Here is a 13,914-nt window from a genome sequence, read left to right on the forward strand (position 1 = left end):
CAATGCACTTTTCCAAGTAGGATCCTCTCCGTTAAGTAATGGAATCCGAGAATGTCCTTTGGATAAAAAGTAGTAACAATTCTATGGTACATTTTTTTGATGTATGGCAAAGCTTTATGCCAGTACACTTAATGCGCTGGGCAAGAATTACTTGTTTCTCGTACATATAATAGTGACTGTCCATGTTCGAATGTTTTGAAACTTAACTAGAAAATGAACTTAATAATCAGTTTAGGAAAGAGTATTACTTGGAAAAGAGAGTACTAATGTTTACTGATTTAAAATTGTTTCCAAATGGTACTAAAAACATTTTGTCTAGAGGTTGTTTGAAGTAAAATTTTACCGGAAATTTTATCTGTTTTGTAGAGATTATTGTCTGGGTAAAGAGTGTTAAAATAGTACAAACTTAATGATCACAAAAAATGGCTCTGAGCACTATGGGACTAAACTTCTGAGGTCATCAGTCCCCTTGAACTTTTTTTTTTTTTTTGGTCATCAGTCTACTGACTGGTTTGATGCGGCCCGCCATGAATTCCTTTCCTGTGCTAACCTCTCCATCTCAGTGTAGCACTTGCAACCTACGTTCTCAATTATTTGCTTGACGTATTCCAATCTCTGTCTTCCTCTACAGTTTTTGCCCTCTACAGCTCCCTCTAGTACCATGGAAGTCATCCCTCATGTCTTAGCAGATGTCCTACCATCCTGTCCCTTCTCCTTATCAGTGTTTTCCACATATTCCTTTCCTCTCCGATTCTGCGTAGAACTTCCTCATTCCTTACCTTATCAGTCCACCTAATTTTCAACATTCGTCTGTAGCACAACATCTCAAATGCTTCGATTCTCTTCTGTTCCGGTTTTCCCACAGTCCATGTTTCACTACCATACAATGCTGTACTCCAGACGTACATCCTCAGAAATCTCTTCCTCAAATTAAGGCCAGTATTTGATATTAGTAGACTTCTCTTGGCCAGAAATGCATTTTTTGCCATAGCGAGTCTGCTTTTGATGTCCTGCTTGCTCCGTCCGTCATTGGTTATTTTACTGCCTAGGTAGCAGAATTCCTTAACTTCATTGACTTCGTGACCATCAATCCTGATGTTAAGTTTCTCGCTGTTCTCATTTCTACTACTTCTCATTACCTTCGTATTTCTCCGATTTACTCTCAAACCATACTGTGTACTCATTAGACTGTTCATTCCGTTCAGCAGATCATTTAATTCTTCTTCACTTTCACTCAGGATAGCAATGTCATCAGCGAATCGTATCATTGATATCCTTTCACCTTGTATTTTAATTCCACTCCTGAACCTTTCTTTTATTTCCATCATTGCTTCCTCGATGTACAGATTGAAGAGTAGGGGCGAAAGGCTACAGCCTTGTCTTACACCCTTCTTAATACGAGCACTTCGTTCTTGATCGTCCACTCTCCACTCTTAATATTCCCTGTTGGTTGTTGTACATATTGTATATGACCCGTCTCTCCCTATAGCTTACCCCTACTTTTTTCAAAATCTCGAACAGCTTGCACCATTTTATATTGTCGAACTCTTTTTCTAGGTCGACAAATCCTATGAAAGTGTCTTGATTTTTCGTTAGCCTTGCTCCCATTATTAGCCGTAACGTCAGAATTGCCTCTCTCGTCCCTTTACTTTTCCTAAAGCCAAACTGATCGTCACCTAGCGCATTCTCAATTTTCTTTTCCATTCTTCTGTATATTATTCTTGTAAGCAGCTTCGATGCATGAGCTGTTAAGCTGATTGTGCGATAATTCTCGCACTTGTCAGCTCTTGCCGTCTTCGGGATTGTGTGGATGATGCTGTTCCGAAACTCAGATGGTATATCGCCAGACTCATATTTTCTACACACCAACGTGAATAGTCGTTTTGTTGCCACTTCCCCCAATGATTTTAGAAATGCTGATGGAATGTTATCTATCCCTTCTGCCTTATTTGACCGTAAGTCCTCCAAAGCTCTTTTAAATTCCGATTCTAATACTGGATCCCCTATCTCTTCTAAATCGACTCCTGTTTCTTTTTCTATCACATCAGACAGATCTTCACCCTCATAGAGGCTTTCAATGTATTCTTTCCACCTATCTGCTCTCTCCTCTGGATTTAACAGTGGAATTCCCGTTGCACTCTTAATGTTACCACCGTTGCTTTTAATGTCACCAAAGGTTGTTTTGACTTTCCTGTATGCTGAGTCTGTCCTTCCGACAATCATATCTTTTTCGATGTCTTCACATTTTTCCTGCAGCCATTTCGTCTTAGCTTCCCTGCCCTTTCTATTTATTTCATTCCTCAGCGACTTGTATTTCTGTATTCCTGTTTTTCCCGGAACATATTTGCACTTCCTCCTTTCATCAATCAACTGAAGTATTTCTTCTGTTACCCATGGTTTCTTCGCAGCTACCTTCTTTGTACCTATGTTTTCCTTTCCAACTTCTGTGATGGCCCTTTTTAGAGATGTCCATTCAAAATGGCTCTGAACACTATGGGACTCAACTGCTGTGGTCATAAGTCCCCTAGAACTTAGAACTACTTAAACCTAACTAACCTAAGGACAGCACACAACACCCAGCCATCACGAGGCAGAGAAAATCCCTGACCCCGCCGGGAATCGAACCCGGGGACCCGGGCGTGGGAAGCGAGAACGCTACCGCACGACCACGAGATGCTTGTCCATTCCTCTTCAACTGTACTGCCTACTGTGCTATTTCTTATTGCTGTATCTATAGCGTTAGAGAACTTCAAACGTATCTCGTCATTCCTTAGTACACTCCTGGAAATGGAAAAAAGAACACATTGACACCGGTGTGTCAGACCCACCATACTTGCTCCGGACACTGCAATGATCACGCGCACGGCACAGCGGACACACCAGGAACCGCGGTGTTGGCCGTCGAATGGCGCTAGCTGCGCAGCATTTGTGCACCGCCGCCGTCAGTGTCAGCCAGTTTGTCGTGGCATACGGAGCTCCATCGCAGTCTTTAACACTGGTAGCATGCCGCGACAGCGTGGACGTGAACCGTATGTGCAGTTGACGGACTTTGAGCGAGGGCGTATAGTGGGCATGCGAGAGGCCGGGTGGACGTACCGCCGAATTGCTCAACACGTGGGGCGTGAGGTCTCCACAGTACATCGATGTTGTCGCCAGTGGTCGGCGGAAGGTGCACGTGCCCGTCGACCTGGGACCGGACCGCAGCGACGCACGGATGCACGCCAAGACCGTAGGATCCTACGCAGTGCCGTAGGGGACCGCACCGCCACTTCCCAGCAAATTAGGGACACTGTTGCTCCTGGGGTATCGGCGAGGACCATTCGCAACCGTCTCCATGAAGCTGGGCTACGGTCCCGCACACCGTTATGCCGTCTTCCGCTCACGTCCCAACATCGTGCAGCCCGCCTCCAGTGGTGTCGCGACAGGCGTGAATGGAGGGACGAATGGAGACGTGTCGTCTTCAGCGATGAGAGTCGCTTCTGCCTTGGTGCCAATGATGGTCGTATGCGTGTTTGGCGCCGTGCAGGTGAGCGCCACAATCAGGACTGCATACGACCGAGGCACACAGGGCCAACACCCGGCATCATGGTGTGGGGAGCGATCTCCTACACTGGCCGTACACCACTGGTGATCGTCGAGGGGACACTGAATAGTGCACGGTACATCCAAACCGTCATCGAACCCATCGTTCTACCATTCCTAGACCGGCAAGGGAACTTGCTGTTCCAACAGGACAATGCACGTCCGCATGTATCCCGTGCCACCCAACGTGCTCTAGATGGTGTAAGTCAACTACCCTGGCCAGCAAGATCTCCGGATCTGTCCCCCATTGAGCATGTTTGGGACTGGATGAAGCGTCCTCTCACGCGGTCTGCACGTCCAGCACGAACGCTGGTCCAACTGAGGCACCAGGTGGAAATGGCATGGCAAGCCGTTCCACAGGACTACATCCAGCATCTCTACGATCGTCTCCATGGGAGAATAGCAGCCTGCATTGCTGCGAAAGGTGGATATACACTGTACTAGTGCCGACATTGTGCATGCTCTGTTGCCTGTGTCTATGTGCCTGTGGTTCTGTCAGTGTGATCATGTGATGTATCTGATCCCAGGAATGTGTCAATAAAGTTTCCCCTTCCTGGGACAATGAATTCACGGTGTTCTTATTTCAATTTCCAGGAGTGTATTTCCGTATCCTACTTCTTTGCGTATTGATTCTTCCTTACTAATGTCTTGAACTTCAGCCTACTCTTCATCACTACTATATTGTGATCTGAGTCTATATCTGCTCCTGGGTACGTCTTTCAATCCAGTATCTGATTTCGGAATCTCTGTCTGACCATGATGTAATCTAATGAAATCTTCCCGTATCTCCCGGCCAAGTATACCTCCTCCTCTTGTGATTCTTGAACAGGGTATTCGCTATTACTAACTGAAACTTGTTACAGAACTCAGTTGGTCTTTCTCCTCTTTCATTTCTTGTCACAAGCCCATATTCTCCTGTAACCTTTTCTTCTACTCCTTCCCCTACAACTGCATTCCAGTCGCCCATGACTATTAGATTTTCGTCGCCCTTTACATACTGCATTGCCCTTTCAATATCCTCATACACTGTCTCTATCTGTTCATCTTCAGCTTGCGACGTCGGCATGTATACCTGAACCATCGTTGTCGGTGTTGTGCTGCTGTCGATTCTGATTAGAACAACCCGGTCACTGAACTGTTCACAGTAACACACCCTCTGCCATACCTTCGTATTCATAACGAATCCTACACCTGTTATACCATTTTCTGCTGCTGTTGGTAGTACCCGATACTCATTTGACCAGAAATCCTTGTCTTCCTTCCACTTCACTTCACTGACCCCTATTATATCTAGATTGAGCCTCTGCATTTCCCTTTTCAGATTTTTCAGATTTTCTAGTTTCCCTGCCACGTTCAAGCTTCTGACATTCCACGTCCCGACTCGTATAACGTTATCCTTTCGTTGATTATTCAATCTTTTTCTCATGGTAACCTCCCCCTTGGCAGTCCCCTCCCGGAGATCCGAATGGGGGACTATTCCGGAATCATTTGCCAATGGAGAGATCATCATGACACTCCTTCAAATACTAACTAACTTAAGGGCATCACAAACATCAATGCCCGAGGAAGGATTCGAATCTGCGACCGTAGCGGTCGCGCATTTCAAGACTGTAGCGCCTAGAACCGCTCGGCCACCCCGGCGTGTAGATTGTAGTTAACAGAGAGGGTAACAGCCGCAAATTGAGTATATAATACAATCGGGATTCCATCGGTCCCTGTGGATTTGTTCAATTTTAACGACTACAGCTATTCCTCAACGCCAGTGACTAGTTATCTATTTCACTAGTGTTTTCAGTAATACGAGAAAGAAATTAGGGCAATAGTCCTGCGTTTTCCTTTATGAAGGAACATTCGAAGAGAGCGTTAAGCATTTCTGATTTTTCATTGCTACTCTCAATTTCAGTTCCTACCTTGTCCTTAAGTAACTAGACACTAACTTCGGTGCCACTGTTAACAGCCTTTTCGTGGGACAAGAAATTCTTTGGGTTTCTTGAAAGATTTTTGACTATATTCTGCTCTGATAGTTTTCAGATGACGGCTGCGGTATTAGAATGCCCTTAAAATGCTATATGTCCGATCGCTGGTGACCTGCAGAGAAGGGAAGCTACCCAAAAATTATGTAAATGTCAGAAAAGTACAATGTCGCACAATGGAAACGTCTTCTTGCATGATAAATCTTAGGGGTAGCCCAGTCACCACCCCGGCCGGCAATGATCTCAAATTGAAAGAGTAATCCAATCCTACCTTAATGATACATAAATTTGAAAGTGTATACAATTTTGTTGTTACAATGAAAGGGCTAGTTTGTGGGATCATATTTCTTTTCCATCATAACAAATAGAGTAAATCGGCTTAGTAGATTTCTAGCTGATTATTGTTGAAGTAATCACTAAGAAACAAATATAGGAGATTTGCATACTGTGTGTCCTATTCGCTTCTGTATAGTGAATGTGTGTATTAATTGTACTTGACTATTATTATGTGCAAAAGTAATGATTAAAGTAAACAAGAGAAGGACATTTGCAAATCTAGTGACTACTTAACTACTGAAGTGACAACTACTGCTACCCACTGTGTAATTTGTCCATTTGGGTATATTCATTGCACTTCACAGAACAGTATTTAATGAAAGTTCGCTTTGAAGTAGTAAAACCACGTTCTTGAAGAATAATACTTTTACATTATTATGCCTAATTAGGCTGACGACCGTATAACTATTTTATTTAACAGTAATCAGTTACTGTTACTTCTTGCAAAATTATTTCTTTCTGTCATCTCCCTGCAGCTATTATTACGAAATTAAGTTTCGATTCCAATTGTCCGTTAGGTAAACTCTGTCAAATATCTAAATTCCTCTCAGAAGGTAACATTTACTGCAAGTTTAGGCCATATTTAGCAAACTTACTATCGCTGTAGTGTTATACGTGACTGCCTTGTGACGAAAATAAACCTTGTCGTCACTAGATAAACTGCATGTCAGTATAACGAGCGGAGCAGTACTGTTATAAACTGACTATGTAGATGGTAACATGCTCTGCAGAATACTACCGCTAAACGTGCCACTCAGCGAATAAAACAGTCGTTTATTATCACCAACTGACGCGCTACAATGCTGCTGTTTGTGTATTTCAGGTGTGAATCCCAGCGTCCCGACTCCCGCGGCCCACAGATGTGTAAATAAATTGTCGCTGAAGTCTGTGGGCTACATTTGCAGCCCGCGCGACTGATCGAGAAAGCTAAATTTCTGATTACATAAGTTGAGGAAATGAGGTAAATATGATACAGTTACTGTAATAAATTCACTGGTGTCCAAAATTAAAACAACAAACTGCTATTTTCCGTCCTGTGTCTAATTCATGAATAGTCATACAAACTTTCAACAGATGTCCATACGATCGTATTCTGCAAGGAAGATGGCATTCCGGTCAACGGACAACCACGCCAACAATGACGTCAGGGCATCTATGAAAAGGTGCAGTGCACAAACACGATCGCTGTGTACTGCGTCACAGACGACCAGCACGGCAAAGAGAAGACGCCTACCAGAGTCTCTGCGGTGGAGGGCCATAGGAAGAATGGAAGCGGGACAGCCGCAAACAGATACGGCCCGACAGCGTAACGTGAATCGTTCTGTTGTTTGTCGGATGTTGCGACAGTTTATAGAGGCAGAAACTGTATCTCGAAGATCAGGACAGGGCCGACCATCAGAAAGAGAGGGCAGGTATTTGGCTGCAAAGCCTTCTTACTGCACTACAACTGGCTTCTGACGTCGAAGCATCCAATGGACGTGTTTTACCGAGGCAAATGGTTTAAACAGGGCTTCGGCCAAGTGGCCTTTATTGTCGGAGACTTGCTGTATGTTTACCTCTAACGCGTCTTCCCAGTAGGGAACGTCTAGAGTGGAGTCGTCAACATGCCACATCGACGGCCGAACAAAAGGCCAACGTTCTCTTCACAGATGAGTGCCGATTTGGTCTGGAGAGTGATTCTCTACGGGTTCGCATGTGGAGGGCACGTGGAACACGATTTCGGGACCGAAACATTATGCAAAGAGACCGATATCGTGGAAGATCCCTAATGGTGTCGTCAGGGATTATGTTGACCACTCTAACACCTCTTTGTGAAACTGTACGGGTGAATCGGCAAGGCGTAATTATTGTCAGGTTTCATGACGAGATCTCGGGACCTCATTTATGGTTGTTGCGTGGTGCTATGGGCTCAGAATTCGTATTCGAGGACTGGGAACGAAAGATATTCAACGCCTGGCGTGGCCTTTTTGCTCTGCCGATTTGAATACCACAGAGTATGTCTTTGGTGCACTAGGGAGACGGGCTGCATCACGTCAGTATCCAGCACCACTCTCCAAAGCTTGCGAGCAGCTCTGCAAGAAACATGGGCCTTATTGCCTCAACATGAGATTGATGACATCATTCACAGAATTACCCGTCGTTGTCAGGCCTGTATTGCTGCCAGAGGTGGCCACACCCCATACTGAGCACATTAACCAGTTGTCGGACTATGTGCACAAACCAGTTCTACATCTACATCTACATCTACATCTACATCCATACTCCGCAAGCCACCTGACGGTGTGTGGGGGAGGGTACCTTGAGTACCTCTATCGGTTCTACCTTCTATTCAAGTCCAGTATTGTTCGTGGAAAGAAGGATTGTCGGTATGCCTCTGTGTGGGCTCTAATCTCTCTGATTTTATCCTCATGGTCTCTTCGCGAGATATACGAGTACGTAGGAGGGAGCAATATACTGCTTGACTCCTCGGTGAAGGTATGTTCTCGAAACTTCAACAAAAGCCCGTACCGAGCTACTGAGCGTCTCTCCTCCAGAGTCTTCCACTGGAGTTTATCTATCATCTCCGTAACGCTTTCGCGATTACTAAATGATCCTGTAACGAAGCGCGGTGCTCTCCGTTGGATTTTCTCTATTTCTATCAACCCTATCTGGTACGGATCCCACACTGCCGAGCAGTATTCAAGAAGTGGGCGAACAAGCGTACTGTAACCTACTTTTTTTGTTTTCGGATTGCATTTCCTTAGGATTCTTCCAATGAATCTCAGTGTGGCATCTGCTTTACCGACGATCAACTTTATATGATCATTCCATTTTAAATCACTCCTTATGCGTACTCCCAGATAATTTATGGAATTAACTGCTTCCAGTTGCTGACCTGCTATATTGTAGCTAAATGATATGGGATCTTTCTTTCTACGTATTCGCAGCACATTACACTTGTCTACATTGAGATTCAATTGCCGTTCCCTGCACCATGCGTGAATTCGCTGCAGATCCTCCTGCATTTCAGTACAATTTTCCATTGTTACAACCTCTCGATATAAAAAGGTTGTAAAAAAAATCTGTTAAATCTACTCAGTTTGAGCTCCAATGAACAAAAGACAAGTTCACAAAAGGATGAAAAAAGAAGAACACTTGAACATTTTCACATTTTTCAGTGGCTTCGCGTTCACCGTCTAGGTTGATCCTTGAAGTATCGGTGTAAGAAACATGTTGTTAGGATTTTCGGCGAATATTGCCTTTCTCTAGATAGTTTCCCTTTTTATAAATGATTTTATAAATGAGGTGGGGGGGATGGGGAGGGGATTTACGTACAAAGTAATAAGAAATGTTTCAGTCTATGTACTAAATTACCTTAGGAGGTAGGGAGACGCTCTAGGAAAGAAACTGCTTAGTGACTGCCTGAACAAGCCGAGCGTTGCTTACGATACCTCCAGTCTCTCGCTGACGCCCGGCCGGCCGTTGGTTTGTCGCCGAGTCGGCCGCAGGGGACGGAAGCGGCCGCTGGACATGAGGGCCCAGACCGGACCACAGAGCGGCGGCGGTCGGCCCGCCTAACTGGTACACTGCCAGCGCTGGTCGATACTGCTGCAACAGTTGAGCCTCGGCGGGACCATTCACGCGCTGCTGAGTGTGAGTTGTCGCCGGCCGAACACAAGTTGCCGCTCCGCTCGTTTCAGAAGGAAACACACGCTACTAAACTCGAGGCAGCCGGTGGTCCGTTAGTTGCTGTAAACCGTGTCTGTGTTAAAATTACTAATGGACTAGCGCACCTGCACGACTTCATACGGGTAGTACTAAATACCTAGGGCCAGACGACTTGACTGGTGTAGCGTATTTTATTTGGAGGACAAGCGTAAAATTCAGAGAACCACATCTTGTAAGCCAATAACATCACTTTTATATAACTTAACCGATATACGCAGTGCACTCTAGGAACGTTGTCTGGAGGCATGAATGTTACATGTTCCATATGAAACTGACGTTTAAAGTGACACCTTATGGCAATTTTTATTTACAACGTAAAGACTGAATGCGAATCATGGGGATTATGTGGATATGAGTGGTTCAGTATGTATCGGAGGCTGACTGAGGTGGCGCAAACAAAAGAAAAAATAAGAAAAAACGCGCATGATCTACATGTTTAGCTCGTGTCACAGCACGCCTCTTGTGAAGCTTAGCAAGCACTGTGATGCACTGATGAGACTCATTGCCGCAATTATTTGTCGTGGACTCTTTATGGCAGGCTTCTTCGTATGGCCACAAAATGAATCGTGTCAACATCTAGGACTGATTCAAAAAATCGGAAAGTTCAAAGTTGAGTCACCTGCTGCGCTACTGAAGGAGCGTACTGTTCGTTAACGAAACAAAGTTACTGAAGTACTGTTTCGGAGAATGGTGTACGTGAAGCATAAAAAATAACACACCACATGTTTTGGATTTATACGTTTTTTCACTACGCAATTGTTCTCAAACGACTTCAGGGAAACTGTTGGTTAAAATTATTTGATTATTTCAAGTTATGGGTCCCACATCACAGCCAGATCATGAGGTTGTTAACCTTTCAGTGTTGATCATATTTATTCCGACACTTCAAGGCTAACTATCCTCACTGCCCATTGCTCGAAGAATTTGCAGTGCATGAAGAAAACGAATTACGACTGGTAATCTGAGGGAAGCAGAAATTGGAAATCTGAAATCGTCATCATACTTCGAAATACGTCCCTCAACCATCTGTAGAAATATTTCGAAGTCACATGAATTCAATCGCAAGAATTTTTTGAATATCAGCCAAGAATATCGTTCCCATGTCTTTACGATCCTTACATCTACGTTTACATCTCCTTCAAAACTGTTCAACCATCTCTTCATTGGTCTTGCTAGGGATCTTTTGCCTCTTTGTTTACATTATTTTATAGCTTTGTTGATTCTTGCATCTAGCAAACGGTCTGTATGTTCTTTCCATCTTAACACATATTGTTTTGTTTTGTCAATTATGTTTTGCTTATTCAGATCAGCTTGAATGTCACGATTTATCTTGTTACACATTAAAATCTATCCAGCCACTTATCTCAAGAAATTATTTTCAAGTGTTTCTATTCTCTTTTCATCTCTCATCTTAAAGAGTCCAGTTTTTGCATCCATAGAGCAGTGATGGTATTGCGATAACCTTATAGAACTTTAGTAGAGTATCTCTGTGCATTTTCTTTCCGAATATTTTGCATAAGGTTTCACAGAAATAATTAAATATGTATAACTTATTTTGTATTTCATTGTTTGCCTTGTATGTGATTTTTTTTTTTTTTTGTCATCAGTCTACTGACTGGTTCGATGTGGCCCGTCACAAATTCCTTTCCTGTGCTAACCTCTTCATCTCAGAGTAGCACTTGCAACCTACGTCCTCAATTATTTGCTTCACGTATTCCAATCTCTGTCTTCCTCTACAGTTTTTGCACTCTACAGCTCCCTCTAGTACCATGGAAGTCATTCCCTCATGTCTTAGCAGATGTCCTATCATCCTGTCCCTTCTCCTTATCAGTGTTTTCCACATATTCCTTTCCTCTCCGATTCTGCGTAGAACCTCCTCATTCCTTACCTTATCAGTCCACCTAATTTTCAACATTCATCTGTGGCACCACATCTCAAATGCTTCGATTTTCTTCTGTTCCGGTTTTCCCACAGTCCATGTTTCACTACCATACAATGCTGTACTCCAGACGTACATCCTCAGAAATTTCTTCCTCAAATTAAGGCCGGTATTTGATATTAGTAGACTTCTCATGGCCAAGAATGCCCATTTTGCCATAGCGAGTCTGATTTTGATGTCCTGCTTGCTCCGTCCGTCATTGGTTTTTTTTTTCTGCCTAGGTAGCAGAATTCCTTAACTTCATTGACTTCGTGACCATCAATCCTGATGTTAAGTTTCTCGCTCTTCTCATTTCTACTACTTCTCATTACCTTCGTCTTTCTCCGATTTACTCTCAAACCATACTGTGTACTCATTAGACCGTTCATTCCGTTCAGCAGATCATTTAATTCTTCTTCACTTTCACTCAGGATAGCAATGTCATCAGCGAATCGTATCATTGATATCCTTTCACCTTGTATTTTAATTCCACTCCTGAACCTTTCTTTTATTTCCGTCATTGCTTCCTCGAAGTACAGATTGAAGAGTAGGGGCGAAAGGCTACAGCCTTGTCTTACACCATTCTTAATACGAGCACTTCGTTCTTGATCGTCCATATTATTCCCTCTTGGTTGTTGTATATGACCCGTCTCTCCCTATAGCTTACCCCTACTGTTTTCAGAATCTCGAACAGCTTGCACCATTTTATATTGTCGACCGCTTTTTCCAAGTCGACAAATCCTATGAAAGTGTCTTGATTTTTCTTTAGCCTTGCTTCCATTATTAGCCGTAACGTCAGAATTGCCTCTCTCATCCCTTTACTTTTCCTAAAGCCAAACTGATCGCCACCTAACGCATTCTCAATTTTCTTTTCCATTCTTCTGTATATTATTCTTGTAAGCAGCTTCGATGCATGAGCTGTTAAGCTGATTGTGCGATAATTCTCGCACTTGTCAGCTCTTGCCGTCTTCGGGATTGTGTGGATGATGCTTTCCCGAAAGTCAGATGGTATATCGCCAGACTCATATATTCTACACACCAACGTGAATAGTCGTTTTGTTGCCACTTCCCCCAATGATTTTAGAAATGCTGATGGAATGTTATCTATCCCTTCTGCCTTATTTGACCGTAAGTCCTCCAAAGCTCTTTTAAATTCCGATTCTAATACTGGATCCCCTATCTCTTCTAAATCGACTCCTGTTTCTTCTTCTATCACATCAGACAAATCTTCACCCTCATAGAGGCTTTCAATATATTCTTTCCACCTATCTGCTCTCTCCTCTGCATTTAACAGTGCACTCTTAATGTTACCACCGTTGCTTTTAATGTCACCAAAGGTTGTTTTGACTTTCCTGTATGCTGAGTCTGTCCTTCCGACAATCATATCTTTTTCGATGTCTTCACATTTTTCCTGCAGCCATTTCGTCTTAGCTTCCCTGCCCTTCCTATTTATTTCATTCCTCAGCGACTTGTATTTCTGTATTCCTGTTTTTCCCGGAACATGTTTGTACTTCCTCCTTTCATCAATCAACTGAAGTATTTCTTCTGTTACCCATGGTTTCTTCGCAGCTACCTTCTTTGTACCTATGTTTTCCTTTCCAACTTCTGTGATGGCCCTTTTTAGAGATGTCCATTCCTCTTCAACTGTACTGCCGACTGCGCTATTCCTTATTGCTGTATCTATAGCGTTAGAGAACTTCAAACGTATCTCGTCATTCCTTAGTACTTCCGTATCCCACTTCTTTGCGTATTGATTCTTCCTGACTAATGTCTTGAACTTCAGCCTACTCATCATCACTACTATATTGTGATCTGAGTCTATGTCTGCGCCTGGGTACGCCTTACAATCTAGTATCTGATTTCGGAATCTCTGTGTGACCGTGATGTAATCTAATTGAAATCTTCCCGCATCTCCCGGCCTTTTCCAAGTATACCTCCTCCTCTTGTGTTTCGTGAACTGGGTATTCGCTATTACTAGCTGAAACTTGTTACAGAACTCAATTAGTCTTTCTCCTCTTTCATTCCTTGTCCCAAGCCCATATTCTCCTGTAACCTTTTCTTCTACTCCTTCCCCTACAACTGCATTCCAGTCGCCCATGACTATTAGATTTTCGTCGCCCTTTACATACTGCATTACCCTTTCAATATCCTCACACACTGTCTCTATCTGTTCATCTTCAGCTTGCGACTTCGGCATGTATACCTGAACCATCGTTGTCAGTGTTGTTCTGCTGTCGATTCTGATTAGAACAACCCGGTCACTGAACTGTTCACAGTAACACACCCTCTGCCCTACCTTCCTATTCATGTGATATTGAAGCCTACATATTTAAATGTAAGCCGCGCGGGATTAGCCGAGCTGTCTGAGGGGCTGCAGTCATGGACTGTGCGGCTGGT

Source organism: Schistocerca nitens, chromosome 1, assembly GCF_023898315.1.
Source record: "Schistocerca nitens isolate TAMUIC-IGC-003100 chromosome 1, iqSchNite1.1, whole genome shotgun sequence".
In the NCBI taxonomy this organism is placed as follows: Eukaryota; Metazoa; Arthropoda; class Insecta; order Orthoptera; family Acrididae; genus Schistocerca; species Schistocerca nitens.